Here is a 17,062-nt window from a genome sequence, read left to right as displayed (position 1 = left end):
TTCTTCATGATTGTTGTGTAGCAATGTTTCAGTGGTTTTTACATTAGGCAGAACAATTAGCTGATCGAACCCACTTTTAATCCATTTTGGTCATGGGCTAAGGAATGTTATTGTTTTTTTTTTTTTTTAATGATAAATTCATGGCATACATATTTTCACAAACTATATAATATAATATCTATGTAAATTTGAAGTATTGTATCTATACCTAAAACGAGTACTTGTATATACTATACGAGCTTATATAATGTGAATATTGCGAGTGCCTTGGGATTTATTTATACGGTATAGCCTACAGTAAAACTCGTTAAAAATGATACGGCGAGGAGGTGCTGTGTGAAAATCTCCAGAATTGCTCGATAATGTAATGGAGCGTGAGATATTAAAATCAATAACTTTGGTGTTTTTATTTGTTCACTATCGAGATATAATATTATCCCCTCAGGCAAGATGTATTTCACGGCTGAGCTGTCACGTGCCCGAAGCGATGACAAAAATCAGCAGCACTACTTACCGGACGCGACAAGATAATTTGGATTATTGATGAGCGAGTACCTAACACAACAAGATTGGCGCAAACGAGCCGACAACTGTATGGAAAACCATTACGGCACGGCCATCACAAAATATTATCATTATTACAGCACCTCGTATTGGGTAAAATATTTTGCAGTTTTTTTTTTTATCTGAAAACAGTTCGAAATTATATTATATTATAATAAAATGACGGGCCACGCGTGCGACGCTCGAAATCATTCCAATTATTATTCATAACCGTTCATTGAAAAAATAAAAAAATGCCTACCTCAATAAGCAATAAAAAATTACACTAACGAACCGACGATGAAATGTGTGTGCTTTTTGTTTTTTCCAAAACTGTTTGTTCGTTCAATATCTGTGCGTTCAAACCGTGTTCGGCTCGTCGTTGCAAACAAATACCGACGAAAATAAATAAGACAACGCTTTCCTAATGAAAACGGCCGATAACTTAATAACTCTACGGAATATATATATGTATATATATTTATAGTAAATAAGTCGCCCTCGTCGTGTATTATATGAACGCTCGTCTGAGAAACGAAATCAACGAAAAAATACACAAAAGCGTGCGCACACAAAACTAATGAGAAAACCTTTGATTACACTTTTATCTTTTCCTCTTTCGACGTATATAAGATAAAAAATAAAAATAAAGCAACATATCTAGTGTAAACATTATTTGAGTACATCCTCGTTGCGTTTGCTGTGTCGACCATAAACATTTTACTCCGCTTGTTTTACAGCTCTGCCATTACACGACAGCTGTAGGCGTACATCCCGTCGGTGGTGCTTGTTGGTTACTGTTATTCGGTTCAAAAATGTATTATTAAAAGTATACAATTACACTTGCAACAAGAACGCCTAGATTCCACAAAACGATTACCGAGTGCTATAAAAATCCACGAATGTACTAATTTGTTTAATTAACCCGAATTACTATAATAAAATATCAAAAACACCCTCAGACTGTTATAGGCGTTAATGATGATAGCGTTGCTACCGAAATACCCGTATACGTGAATGCTAATAAAAAGTGTATTATTTCTTACAGTGAAGGGTATTTTATTATACCATTGCTTAACTGAATGATACACGAACGGGTTTTGTTAAAAGGAAGATTTTTTTTTATCAGAGAAATATACAATCTGTACATTACAATATTCGTACAATAAGCATATGGAATGATTAATATTATATACAATTAGCAGCGTATCACTTGTTTGAAGAAACCGTCCAGTGATGGAACTCCAATGGCCGGAAGAGTGAAGTTTAGGTTAGCAGGCCTCTACACCGTTTTCTTTTTAGGTGACGAGATGGGTTTTTCCGGAAAATTATTGGAGATCAGGTTAAAGGCAATTAACGGATCAGGATGTCTCTGGAGTCTATTTCGGAATTTTTCGTAGTGAGCAGTGTCTCTGTGGAGCCCTACTATAAAACATACAAACAAAATAATGTGTAGGTACCTAATAAGTGTTATGTAGGTATTAACGATATAATTTGTAAGGAGCAAACTTGTAATTTGAAACGATTTTCCTCGGAAAACCAAACCGCACAGCACGTTGTTCGTTTGAACTAAATATTTTGTTGTTTAACGGCAGTACCGTGGTCGGCTATCGAATTGAGTAAATTTACATTGGCTTTTGAGTCTCAGCCAAGCGTAAAATTGCTTTGAACGTCTCAGTGTAATTCGCGATACACTATAGAAGGTTTGCTCCTAATGATGTGTGTATATAAAAACAACGTTGCATGCACGTGTGTATGCACAGACCGTATATTATGTACAGCGTACAAGTATATAGTATGATAGCCGCGATATTTTCCTGCTCCGCGTGAACGTCAAGCCGCGTAATAACAACGAACAAGAGCCCGGTGTATTTTCACTGCCACGAACAAGCATAATAATATGTACATACATACCTATGCCCTTTACTCAAAGTAGGTTATTTATACTGAGAAAACGTTAAATTAATATCAAAGGAGTGCGTTCGTTTTGAATGTTACGCGAACGCTCGCTCGTATTATCATATAAATAGAGTTTAGAGAAAACAAAAAAAAAACATCATCTATTCGGATTTAGCCGCGAGAAAATTGAACGTTTTGAAATCTCCACTTATACGCCGTTGTTTTGCCTAACCATAAGCATTTAAAAAAAAAATTCATACACTCGGGGGATTAGTTGTACAAAAAAATGGCAAAATATGTGGCAAGTAAAAAAATTGTGTTTGGATAAGGTGAAAAGAGTCTCAACAGGAGAATTATTTAACGATATAATTAGAGAAATAGAAAATTTTACTAGTTTAGGACTAGGATTCTAGTGAGATCGTTAACGATGAAGTATGAAAGTGAGAATTGAGCATTGAATTTACATGGATTTGTAGAGTGATTATGTTAAATAGAACAATTTCTATTTAATCATTAACTTAAAACGTATATGAGTAAGTATCAGGAAGTATTGAGTTGCGACAATAGCAAGACAACAATACTGCCCTCCTAAGCAAAAATGCCGTAATTCGAAAAAAACTTCTTTTTTTTTTTTTTTAAAACCGATTAAACCGAGTAAGAAACCATTTCACTTTGTTTAAACGGGTTTTTAAAATTTTCTTTTTTTCCGAGTTACGGCATTTTTGTTTAGGAGGGCAGAATAAAGGAACAGTATAAGTTGGAAACGGTGAAGTATGTAAGTGAGGGATTAGTGTAGAAAGATTTAGAGTTTGACGTAAACCGAGGATAAAGTAGAAGGATGTTTCAAGAAATTAATACATGAAGAAGTGTGGAGTGAAAAAAAGATGCAAAATGATAGGAAATTGGCGGGGACAAAGAATTTGGCTGGCCCATTCCGTTTTTATGGAATAACCTGTAGAAGAAGAATTTAAAATAAAAATGTCAACTGTTTCATGTTGCATGTCAAATTTAAGATAATTTCTTGAAATTTGGCGGTCACGTAGACTGAGAACATTAAGAATGACCGTTGCCACTTATCCCTTTTGTCCGTCTGTTTTATTGCCGGAATAACACTAAGACGTTTTCTTATTATTTCAATTTTTCACATTGAAAAAAACTAAATGAAGACAAAAATTTAAATACCACTCTGTGAATTCGGCGAAATGCAAACGGTATAAATAGATTTATTATGTTAATAATAATAATAGCTGAAGTACGTGCACTCGACAACTTGAAAGGGTCAAATTGAAAGGCTTTCAAATTTATAATTACATTATACGGCGTAGACTCTTTCGGGCAAAACCGTTGACGGGTTTAACGAACATTAATGCACGTATTATATAATTACTTGTTACAAGAAGAGAGAAATTTTAAAATTAAATTTAAGACAAAAATAACATTTTTTTTTTTACCATGTCCCGGTTTGGTGCCTAGTAAACGAACACAAAAGCCCATGAAAATACGGATTAGAGGTTTCGGTATGAATACAAATTTTGATGTTGACAAAAAAACTTCTTCTGGCTCGGTTGGCTTCGACAAATGGACGACAATAATATTCGGTATAGAAATCCGCAAGTATGCGTGTAGAAAATAAAACGCATGTATTTGCATAAACATATTTTACAAGTGCGCAATAAACGCATTATTCAAAAGCTGTTTTCGTCGACAAAACTTTTAACATAATAATTCCGATAATAGTACTATAAATTCACCACGCAGAAAACACAATTTCCAATAAAATCATTTCTCATCGCTACGGAAAGTTAAAAATTACCAAAAGACGTATCCCCCCCCCACCCTTGAGCGGACCACTGAACATTGTATATCGTTGTACACTGTAAAAAATATTCAAGTCCTAATTTTGAGTGCGTAGTTTTATTTAGTAGTTACCCGTCAAAGACACGGTATTCCATACACCAATATAAACACAACGAAGGATGATATTTATTATGGGCACCATGTCCAGATAAACTCGAATGGGTATGAATAACAAACATGTATACGTTGCTTTCCTAATTGACCTTTTGAGCTGAGTTTTTTTGTTTATGCGAGACTATACATTTTTTTCCTGGTAATCTTTATTTTGACAACCGATATGATTGTGTTCTATTTTAAATTCACAATACATACCATTAACCACGCCATAACATGTATATATATATATATATATATCACATTTATATATTGTATTTATCCATAATAATATCTATATCAAATAAAACAATGCAATCCCTATTAAATATGAAAAATCGGACATCATGTAAAAATATACATAGTGCATACATTTGTTCGTATTGTAAGGTACTTTGATGGATTGTTTGTAATTTCGTTTTGAGTTCAAATATTATGTGTAAGAAGGGATAAGATTATAAAAGTGTGCATTACATGTGTGTATGTTACATCAAACGGCTATCAAGTGTGCGTTACACGAGACAAACATCTTACGATTTCTGTTCAATACACACCGGAGTGGAAATTATTGGCGACGAGATACAATATGAGAGAAAAGTAGATACACAAACGAGCCGAATAACAGAAGAAAGGATTTGCTTCAAACGAAAGATAAACGAAAGGACTGGAGAACTTACTATTTCCTTTGTTCCACGGAAATCGTTGTATCGAATATCAGCGTTTCTGAATGTGCGCCTAAGCAGTTGCGGAAGCAGAGCAACGGGTGTTGTGAGTATAGCGTGTTATGATCATCTAGAGTAGAACTATATACTACTACTATGGGCGATACCAGCGAGGGTGTATGGTAAGGTAATTTGCAAGAACATTAAAGTAGAGGTGTTTTATCAAGTCAACGTTCCACTCGCACCTGATTCTCCAGAGTGATGGATGGAAATTCTATTATAGCGCGCCAGACGGGCGAGACGACATAACGCGATGTTGTTTAAAAATGATATGTTAAAGTGGTGATGTGACCGAGTTTAAATCTCGAAAATTAAATTATCTATAAATCTATATCCTCTTCATCTTCGACAGAACCCTCAATAAACATTAGCCATTCACAACTTCCCTTTTCTCAGTAAATAATGTTGCTAATAGTTTAAATAAAAATCATACACCTAAATGTGGTTCATCTCATCTGATAACTTTCAGCAAAAAAAAAATGGCTAAACGATTATTGATTGATTGATTCAAATAGGATTATTGTGGTTTGTTCTGAGAACCAGCTTGTAAGCTATGCTTTTGCACAAGGCTCCTAACCAATGTGGACTGCCAGCTGAAATAAAATTTCACTTATTTTCTTCACTTCATGGAAAAACATTGAATCATAAATATGTCTTTTGGGTCATTCTCACCACAGGTTGATGACGCTTATAACAGATACACTCATCAACCCTAAAACATACCCACTATATCTAATTACTGATATCTTAGCAGTAGCCTATTATGACTAAGGTCTTATCATTCTATCCTTATCTTAAGCCATTAGCATCTATCTCTTATCTCTAATCTCATGTTACCGGTCTCTTATCAAAAGCCGTTATCAGATGGCTCTTATCACTATTCTCTTCTTTCTTATAATTTATCAGCTGTGTCTTATCAGCATCCGTAATCACCTGCTTCTTATCATTGTCGGGAAAATGATAGTGAGAATTGATGACGCTAATCCCAGATAGACCCCAGTCCTATATAGTCATATCCATGTTAAAATAAGAAGCTATCTCTATGCCGGTCAATCTGCATTACCCCTCCCCTCTCGTTTAATCCATTCTAGTTATAGCTGGCTACAATTAGGGTGCTGGATTAAGATAGAGAATAGATCAAAGTGCGATTGGACAGTTTGACAAGGCCGGACAAATAACTGCTATTTGAGCGAAAATAAAATCATTAATCTTAGATATGTATACTCGTATTATACATACAGTCATGGACTATTAATGTTAGCTACAATTTCAGTATAATTTTCGATCCGGAAGAGACCGAGCAAATCAACTGCAGTGAGTAGCAATGCTGGCCTAATCAAACAAATGCATATCGACAGCTGCTGCCGCCACCGCAAACCGCCGCCATGCCACCCGATGGCTTATAGTATTATGCATTCACGAGGTCAACGGGTACGGATAACCCATGGCGGTCTAATTAGTTTGAAGCTTTTGCTAGACACGAGATGAGATAGTTCAATCAATTAGCAATCAATGAGTAAGTACACCAAATGACATTGGCGACAAAAAGAGCAAGTCCGCGGTTCGGTCATCTTACAAGACGTAGTCCCCTAATCCCTTCAAAACCCGACAAAACCTTAGCCGTTCAACATCGGGTATAGAGCAAATGCAAGGCATTATTATTATCATCTTTGCTGGCCTTATGGCGGTACAACACATGTAGCATTTGCTTCTAAAAACCGAACTTTAAATTTGGTGGTTGGAAACGCACACAGACAAGGCGATCGCGCAAACAACAAATGAAAGCATTTAATAATTGTTCTTATTTCTGTTGTTGTAATTTCGACAAGTCCAGCACAGAGCAAACGAACTTATATGGTACACAATATTTTGTACCGGACTTTAATTGTTATTGGACGCATTCCGTTTGATTAATACGTCTCAACGGTCCTAAATCAACGTGCCCGTTAATCGCAATATTCGATTTTGGAATGCTTTAGTCGACCGCTTTGCAATTTAATTTCGTTCTATCACAAAAAAAACTTCCTTTATTCCTTCTCATCCTTTGACCAAAACTTTGTACCTACACACATTTAGTCAATACCATTTACACGTGTGTGAGTTTAGGTTTTACAGCCGCACAGCTGTTGTCGTTAATGGCATCCTCTCTAACTTTATTTCAATAGTGAATTTTCAAATTATAAATGCTAACAAGTGAATATATATTAATGACCCAGTCCCAAATTGTAGTAACTTGAAAATATTTGTTTACATATAGCTGTTATTGTCTTATAAACGACAAGTCTAATATAATCATATTGTTTTTATTTGTATGTTATATAGTGTAGATTTTATTGTATACCTTTTTCTTGCTCCTGGAATGATAAATTGTGTATGGAATTAACTAGAGTAACGATATTTTTATGTCAAACAAACACATATAAAGTTATATTTGGTCTGCCACCGAGCTTTTATCTAATTTGATGTGTAGTCATAAAATAACATCATTTTATTGTGATAATATTCACCGGCATTGGTCATCGTCCATAACTTTTCCAATTATATTAATATGGAATTTTAACTATTGGCCGTACTCTACTTTATTAGACTCGGATAATAGAATATAAAACCGTGAATTTCATTAAATAATATATTTTATTGTAACACATAAAAATAAAAACTGAGTAACTTTGTGGGAAATATTATATTTATTTATTAAAACCCAATCCACAAAAATTATATACTTAAAGCATATACGTATTTCAACAACTATGTTGTCATCTTCAGTGCTGGTCTCAAACTAAGATTTTTCAATATAGTTTGCAAATACATTCTCGACTACCATACAAGATAAGATATTAAAAATACAATATTTATATCTTTTTTTAAATTATATTTTTTTTTTGTATCACCATTTACAAATAAAATCTAGAAACTATATTTTTAGAAAAACTAATTAAAGGTAGGATATAAACATTATGGTAAAAAGCTCCAGGGTATTGAAATAAAGTAAATACTGTATAATAAAAAAGACAAGTCTTTTTAGATGGCATGTAGAAAAATATTTTAGAAAACAAAATTATTATCTGGGTACGTTTTCATAGAGCAAACTAGTTTTTTATAAATATATTTTAAAGACAAGCTCCTGAAACAAATAACAATATATTCAGAAAAACTCATTATTAATATTATCAAAGAAATGTATAAAATTATAAACACTTTTAAATAACAGCGGATTTGTGAATTATAAAATATATTATAATGAGAATTAGACACTCGCTTAACTTTGTCCAATTCTAGTTGTAGTTAAAATGATCTACTTGTTAATTAATATTTATGTATTATATGTAGTTGTATATTATATAGTAACGTATTATGTTTGGGTTCTAATTAACTTAAAAAGTTGTTGTTATCGACAAAAAATGATTAACGTTAAACAGTAATGCCACCGCTTAAAACAAAAATAACAAATGTCTTTTCTTGATGTTGTTGTGAAGTATACAAGATAATTTATGGGCCATTGTATAGTAAAAGTGTTTATAATATGTAGTTTTAGTCAAATAATGTGTTCCTTGAGATGAGGGTTAACTGAAACGTGATATATTCTTAAGGCACTAACAGTACACGGAGTAGTAGTAACACTCAAGAACAAGATTTGAAAAATCAATAACAACTTTTTGCGGCTAACCGCGACATTTCTGCTAGCTGGCAGTGTTGAACGCCTAAAGCAGCAAACCGCGGCCATAATTATCCACACCACTATTTATTTGATTAACTAAGATTATCCTAACTACTAATACTTGTCCTATATAAAATATCCTACATAAAATAAGTTCATCGAAAGTCCTTTGAAATCATAGTGTGCGAAAATGAGCGCTTTGAGTGTTCGCGATTGAAATGCCGGAAATGAGACATTTGAATACTCCACGCTTGCAATTAAACAGTCTTTTAACATGGTAGATATTGATCCTGCGTGTGTATGATTGTTTGGGCCGAGTGGAATAGTAATTCGACGGTTCTGGACATTTGGCTAAGGCCGAAGTGGTGTGGCTCAAGGTCGCCGTGTCAATGTCGGCGGCGAGGGCGAACCTAGTTCTCGTTTAGGCGAGACGGCCGCGGTTGCCGGCAGGTAGGTTAGGTATTTTATATTACACACAGGGACCGCGGCCATAGTCATTATTTACAATTAGTCGCCATGACGACCCTGCTGGACAAAACAACGGCCTCGTTTTTCGGCAGCACTCGTTGGAGTCGCGACACTGTGTACGGAGGACTTAAGTATACGGTACACACACACACACACAATATACACGTGTCCAAAATCCAATTCGTACTTGCCGGTGGTCTAAATCCGTCGATTGTCGCGCCTAAACGTACAAAAGGCGCACCGCCATACGAGCACGGACGACCGCCGCGGCTACCCTGAAATTATCTACCCCGAAAATAACACCCTCGCCACCAGTGTACGCACCGCATGGCTGTTTCGCTTTAATTCAATTTATATATTTTCATTGGTCACAAATCACAATCGCGCAGAGACTATACACGACAGTATGTCTTTGCACTTGCGACCTTAACCGCGATAAATGCAAAATTCGCAGTAGTCATAACATTCACACTTAATGCAAAACACGCCCCCGACACTCACAGTAAAGTAATTGTATAACGCCGCCACTGCTAAGCTACGCGTTTTACGACCTTTATTCCCGGCGTTTAACGTATTACAGACCAAAAAGTATACTTTAGGCGTTTTTATATCTCCTAAAGCTTTGCCGATTGATTTTACCGCGATATCAATTACCCAACGGTTTGTATATATATATACGCTTGAAAACCGCTACTACTTTTTCTATACGTGTAAACATAATGTAATCTACATGCACTAGCGAAATAAACAACTCGGATACACCCTCGGCCGTGTACTGGAAAACGGCCAACAACGCTGTTTTACGTTTTACCATGGGAATTTCTATTTCCGTACTGGAGCTTTACCCTGTCTACTGCGGCGCTGAGCCTTGCCCTCTGCCCCGTTACCCGCTCACACAGCACACACATACCTTCGGCTCGTCCGTTGAAGCGTGTCCTCCCCGACCCATGCGTGTGTACAGTATAATCAGATTAACGGTGAATATTTGTTCTTAAATAGATTGCAAACTGCTAATTTACGACAAACCGATATCACTGCACGGCTATAGGACTATCGTCGGATGAAAGTTTTGTGGTTTGGTAAACTTTCGGCGCGCCGGGCTTAATGGAACCGCCGGGGCATCGCGGTACCTCCATTATTTCCAGTCACCGTGTAATAGCGTTTTCCGGGCCATTTGACAAATTTGCAATTGTATTTATATATATTGATAAACGACCCGGCGCGAGCGTTCGGCAACATCCGAGCACGAGTGTGCGTTAAATGGTAAAAATGCAAATTCTATAAATTACAGCCCTTTTGTCAGACATCGCAAAATATCGGCTTTCCCAATAGTGTTGATTCCAATTGGGTTTTTATTTTTATATTGCCCGTGAAATTGAATTGTTTATGACAAGTGATTATACTACTAATTTCTGTACTAATAACATAACTTTTATTGCAGGTTTAAAAGTGCAGCAATGTAATGGAAAAAGATGGTGAACGGTACGATGAATCCATACCGTCCGGCCCGGCACACCAACACGCCGGTGAACATTCAAAAAAATGGTAAGTACACCAATACTGCTGTTTTCAACAGATTCAATTTTGAGTAAAATGTACACAAATGCACTTACAGAGCATACGATTTTGGAAAATATACTTTTTATTGTTATTCTAATAATAGTATTAAATACATTTAATATTTAGTAAAATAAAATAAAAATATCCATTCAGTACCTAGGACAGGTCTATGTCTTCTACAACCTAACCTTTCTAGAGGTTCTAAAATCAGGTAAACCAAACAATGATATCAAGAGCTACCAGAGTATTTTTCTTTTAAGTACTACTTATGTTACTTGAAAGGTTTATTTACAATAGAACTGTAGATACTCTTCTTCTTCTTCTTCTTCTTCTTCTCGTCCACCTTCATCCCAACTATATCTGGAGTCAGCCACACTTGTCCCAAAAAATCTCCATTCCACACATCATTTTTGCCTACACCAGCAGTTAACCTAACTCATTTTCAATCACATCTAATCACATGTATCGGTCTTCCTCTTCCATTCTTTCCGTCCACATTTCGCTCTTTTAGAACTTACCATTAAGTCTCATTGGAACTCTTTTGTCTCATAACAAAACACCTGATGCTTTTCTTTACTTGATCCAACCGCTCTTAATCCTGTATTGCACATCCTCATCAAGGCCTACACTAAAATTCTTAACTTCTTTGACATTTTCTTCTATCAAAACTATATCATCTGCAAACACCATGCACCATGGTACCTCACCCATGTACATCCTTTGTGAATTCATCCATTAGAACAAAAAACCTGGTAAAGACTCAAAGCAGAACTCTAGTTCACGCCTACCCTATCTATTATTCTCAATCAAGCTAATATACGATTTCGGAACTCTTATCGAAAATTACATTACCGTAGGTATAAACGAACCCGCAAAATAATTGCACTAGTGCGTGCTTGTTTGATGTTATATCTACCCAATGTAATTTGTTTATACTTATTTCACTTTTTAAACTTTAGTGACCTTGCAAACGCCATCAAATAATTGACTATTTACTCGCAATGACTTTGCATGGAATATTGATAAAGCAAAATCACTTTTAGTTAAACACTGCACAGACTTTTTTTTTTAAATATGTATATTTTTTTAAATTTGTATTATTAAAATTCGTATTGAACAGCATGTAAATATATTGTGAATTTGTGTACATTCATGATGGAGACATTTGGTAATTATTCAAAGTTAAAAGGTACCACTGTCAGCGACGATGGATTGTGTTTTTTTTTTTTTTTTCGACTTAAACCCTTTTTTTTTTTGCACAACAACACCTTTCTTGCACTCAGGCGAAATCCGGAGTTTTAAAAATTTGTAGACTCATAAAAAAATTGCTTCAAAGTAGGTTGTTTTTGGATTTCAAAACTAGGATGCTGTTATGAAATAATGGATTTAAGGATCGTCAAAACCTGCAAATCTGGATTTTGCCCAACTCGGCTTGCACTGCTGAAAAAACGGTCGCATTAACAATATTGCCGGCACGTTATTTTACTTGATCCTAGGTGTCGCCTAACAGATAATATTGTGTACTTCATTTCCTTTTTTAATGTATGTATTCATGCTGATTTGTTGTATTTTCTATTAACTGCAAATGTGTAGTTGATGGATGGATAAACAAATGCAGAGGACACGCAAATACGGCTGTTAATAGCTATACGGGGTACGTTTTTTTTTTTAAACCTATATCCTTGAAAATATAAAAAAATATAATTTTAAATCATAAAAACATTTATGTTGATCGGTTGCGTGATATCATGGTAATTGCTGGCACAAAATTTAACACTACATATATAACAAGTAGCCAAATAAATTGATTAGAGTGGGATAACACTAAACAATATAGAATATATTATGCTATTTATATATATATATATATATATATATATTGATATTAGTAAAACGCTAAATATAAATGCTATGTTTCTTTCCATTCAATCAACCCTAGCCAACAAATTGTATATGTTATTTTTACCGCAACCTTGTCTGTTCCTAAAATATTTCCAGAATATATTTATTGTTAAGCATATCAATCGCCATTCTTACTTTTTAATTTTCCGCTAATTCCTTGTTGGGGAATATGATTTTCCTTATTTTTCTAAACATGTTGTAATATTGTACTATTCACCAATATAAGTTAAACTCTGTTTCGTCATTAGCGATCAATTACATATTTTTATAAAGCATTATAAACATAGGTAAATAAAACCAGTCAAAGTTTTAAGAACTATACTTAATAATGTTCAATACATGTGATGTGAAAGTATGTTTCTAATCCTACACTGGATCAAATTCTCAAGTACATTAAATCAAAATTGCGGTTGATTCAATAAAATCCCTATCGATGTACGTCCAATAAAGTATTGTTAGTTTTACTATTTGCTTAATAATATTTCTTGTTTATTTTACAGGTAATTTATTTATTATGTTAAATTATAGAGAATTTATTGAGAAATAATTATAATACATAATTGTTGTTTTCATTTAACAATTAGTTCTAATCCAAATATTTATCAAAATGATAAAATTTGATTAATGAAATAAAATTGTTGCATTTTAATAAGTTTAATAATATTTTTTTAAGTTAATTTAAAAAAATGTATTTTAAAGAATATTCTATCGATAAAAATGTATAAACCCTTAAAATACAATTTACCAATTATTTTCGGTTAAAGAAACAAAACATCTTGTTGGCCGCTACTAATAACATCATGCCTACATTGAGTACATATGCTGTATTTTTTAACTTTAAATTAGAAAAACGCGATTTTAACTTAATCATTATTCCACGATAAAAATAAAACTTTTCAAAAAGTTTTAATACAACAATCTAAATAATAATAAAAAAATCTCATTATCAAAACGGCCTAACTAAATTATAATACTCTTTTTTTCTTTTTTTAACAATAAACGGAAAGAAGATACATAACTTCCCTGAAGCTGCTCTAGGTGTGTTCCTGGAAATATTAGTTAGTTTTTCGAACCGAATACAGACTAATTGTAAGGCAAAAATATTCAAAGTATTATCTAGATGCAGTTTTGTAACCTAAGTAGGTCGATTACAAAAATAAAAAAAATGTTTAGATATTTACACAGACATACCAGTATATTTGGATTTTAGATTTTAGATTGTAGTTAGATTAAAAAGAAAAAATAATTAATAGCGGCGTTCATATGAATTACATGTAAAAATTGACAAATTGTAGCAAAGCAGTAATTTATATAGTTGAACAATCTTTCCCCATTTTTACTACAAAAAAGTGTAGTCGACGGCCACAACAATACATTTTTCCATTTCATTTGAACTACCTTTGAATAATTTTACCTTTGCCTGTTCGGTCTATTTCCATCATTTTTTTTTTTTTTTTTATAAAATTACAACAATGGCCATTAGTACGAAAAATGGAGTTTTAGTTTTAAAACAAAATATTTTTTTTCCAGAAAATGTATTTTCTTAATGGAAAATTTTTTAAAACTATGGTGGTGTTTTTATATGTTAATTTTTTGCTTACCGAAAAATACCGTTGTTTCGCGTTTATGAGATTTTTTTTTCAAGAAACACAGCACCTTACATAAATTATTATTATATATAAGAGGTCAGTGAAAATATTTATAGCATACATTTTCAATTGCAAATATGTCATTTTCGCAATCACTGGAGTTGAAATATTATTCAATTACCATTTCCGTCAAAAAGTCACTTTGTTAAAAAAAAATTACCCTCTTGAAATATTTTAAAACTAATTTCTGCGTAGAGTATATTACGAAGAAAATACATAAAAATCATTATGATCAATAGTTCAATGATTATTCGTTGATGTAATATAAACACACGACCAAAATTGTCCTAAAAATTAAACATTGAACAATGTTTTATGCGTGCAACCGCTGAAAATAAGATGCGGTTGATAAACTCTGTTGTTATAATGTTTCTGCTGTAAATTATTCATCGACAGTAATTGTTGAATTCACTACATAAAGTATAATATATAGTGACAGGCGGATAGATAACTATTGTTGCAAACAAAATGGGAAGTAATTAAACATTAAACGTCTCTGGTCAACAGAGCAAACACTGCGTTTACGGCCTGACAGATTCATATTTTATTCACAAGTCAATTTTATGTTATCCTTTTCCCTTTTTCTACAATATACTTGAAATAATATGCATATTATCTCTATTGACACTGTGTAAACAACGCCAAGGGTTCCCGGAGAAAGTTATAATCATGTACCTAGATCGATTTTTCCAGACATATACTATACCACGTGTACAACTTTTTAAACCTTCCTCGAAGCCACAAAACAAACATACAAAAATACGTACCACTCACACGGCAATTTAAAAGTATAAATATTTTCTTCATATTGACTTGTGGAAATATTTTACAAGTAGAATACTTGCCAAGAGCACAGCATACATATTTCATGATAATATAATTAATTCTGTTTATAATGTCCGGAAAATTTGATTGAAACAATTTATTTACCGACAAAAGCACTTTGCCTTACTATATAGCTGATGTACTAAAAAAAAAGTGAACTAAGCAGTATATTTTTCAAACCGCTTTTTTCATTTTAACAAAAATGTCAGTATAATTCAGATATTAATGTCAATAGTCAATAATAAAACTTTCATTGTTTTACTTTCTCAAACAAAAACTGTCTAATACAATCCATACGCAATATTCTTAAAAGGTTTTCATAAACGTGGAAATAATCCAATAATATTTTGTGATGTATATCTTTGAAATATTAAATTACTGGCCAAAAAACGATTTGTGGGGTATCAAATGTTATAAAGACTTGGCTGTATTTCTTATACATATATTAATAATGAATAGTTTTTTTTTTTTTAAGTTTGACACTGCTTTCTGCAAACAAACACGGTATAATATATTATTGTCGCTACACTTGAATTGTTGCGTGCAATTTGTAAGATTCGCAAACGTATACACCTTCGCAGAGAAATATAGAGAATATATTGTTAATGAGCCAGAGCAAATAACAATGTCCCATTCAAACCGAACCACATTTTATATTATTGATATGTCAATATGAACTTCATCGCCTAAAGCATTATTAACTGTTTAATTATCAAATAAACAACTCCCAACCCAATTAGAAGTATTGAAATAATCTTGTTCGTTAATATTGTGTAATATGTTTGGTCAAGTGCTATACTGCAAGTGTAGGATTGGTAACAACCATTGTGCGGTTTGTCCGCGGGCTCATACAGACGACGACCTTTGTGATTTATACGACTCATACCTGTTTGCGTGTAATACCTATAATGTATTCTAATGTATTATCGGTTTTGTGTGTCGACAGGAAATTAAACCGTGGGGACGTACGCGGTTCGAGTCGTGGTCCCAGCCGGAGTTCCTACAGGAATTATTATTGTCGCCGGCGGGGAGAGGAGGTAATGCTGTTGGAGCCGATCCGATCCGACCAGGTCCGATACCTCGTTGGACTTAACGGCTCGCCAAGCATACAAGTACATATAGCCGACACTTTATTATTTTTACGGGTTTCGGGTTAAAATATGATATTCTATAACAATAGTAATATCGACACCGGTCGGGTTGTGACCGGAAAATGTGCACACATAATAATAATAATATCAAGCCCGACGATGATGCCCGGGCAGAGTTTGAACGCCATTGTGCGTTGGCCCAAACGGTTTCCGCCCATAGGGGCCAAGAGAGATAAAGGGATGACCTTTTGATTGTATGCGATGAATAAATAATATTAAAGGCCGGTGGCGGAGTTCGATTATGCGATGACGACGTCCAGACGGAGAGCGAGATAAAAGCGAGCCTATATTATACCTATAGTTAATTTACACTGGTTTCTTGACGGCATACAAACTTACAGTTCTTCAGCGGGGGGAAAACCCGGCTGAATAATAAAGTTTGAGTAAAAAAAAAAAAAAACTTCAGGCCAAAATCAGCCGGTATTAAAATAATGACCATAACTGAAATTTCCATCGCTCTTAGTTTTTATAAAACTTTACTCGGGTGATATAACTATAGTAATAATATATATATATATATATATAAAATGAATGCACAAAACTACAAAATTATAACTATGCTGACGTCTAGTTGGTTTCATTAGCAATAGGCTTGCGCCAAACTTGGAACGAATGACCTTTTAATTATTGTGTACTGAGCATGTCGTAGCTTTTTGTTTTTTACCCAGCCGGAATGCAGTGCAAACTAACTGAGATTGTTTAATAAAACAAATACATTTGAACGACTGCTAATAC

The 17,062-nt window shown here is 33.8% G+C and overlaps 1 protein-coding gene across 3 annotated transcripts in view; it reads left to right on the top strand.

Moving 5' to 3' along the window:
- Positions 1–17,062, top strand: part of LOC126839178 (muscarinic acetylcholine receptor M1) — a 53,137-nt gene that overhangs the window by 31,699 nt on the left and 4,376 nt on the right. For all 3 annotated transcript variants that reach the window (XM_050574295.1, XM_050574313.1, XM_050574304.1), the window contains exons 2-3: positions 10,682–10,785; positions 16,123–16,288. The gene's annotated coding sequence lies outside the window, so the exon portion shown is untranslated. The remainder of the gene's footprint in view (positions 1–10,681; positions 10,786–16,122; positions 16,289–17,062) is intronic.

Source organism: Adelges cooleyi, unplaced genomic scaffold (genome assembly GCF_023614345.1).
Source record: "Adelges cooleyi isolate 19-005CV unplaced genomic scaffold, UGA_ACOO_1.1 ACOO_flye_CR_arks_rails_tigmint_CR_PRNA_108, whole genome shotgun sequence".
Lineage (NCBI taxonomy): Eukaryota > Metazoa > Arthropoda > Insecta > Hemiptera > Adelgidae > Adelges > Adelges cooleyi.
This window is presented reverse-complemented; position numbering and strand designations above follow the sequence as displayed.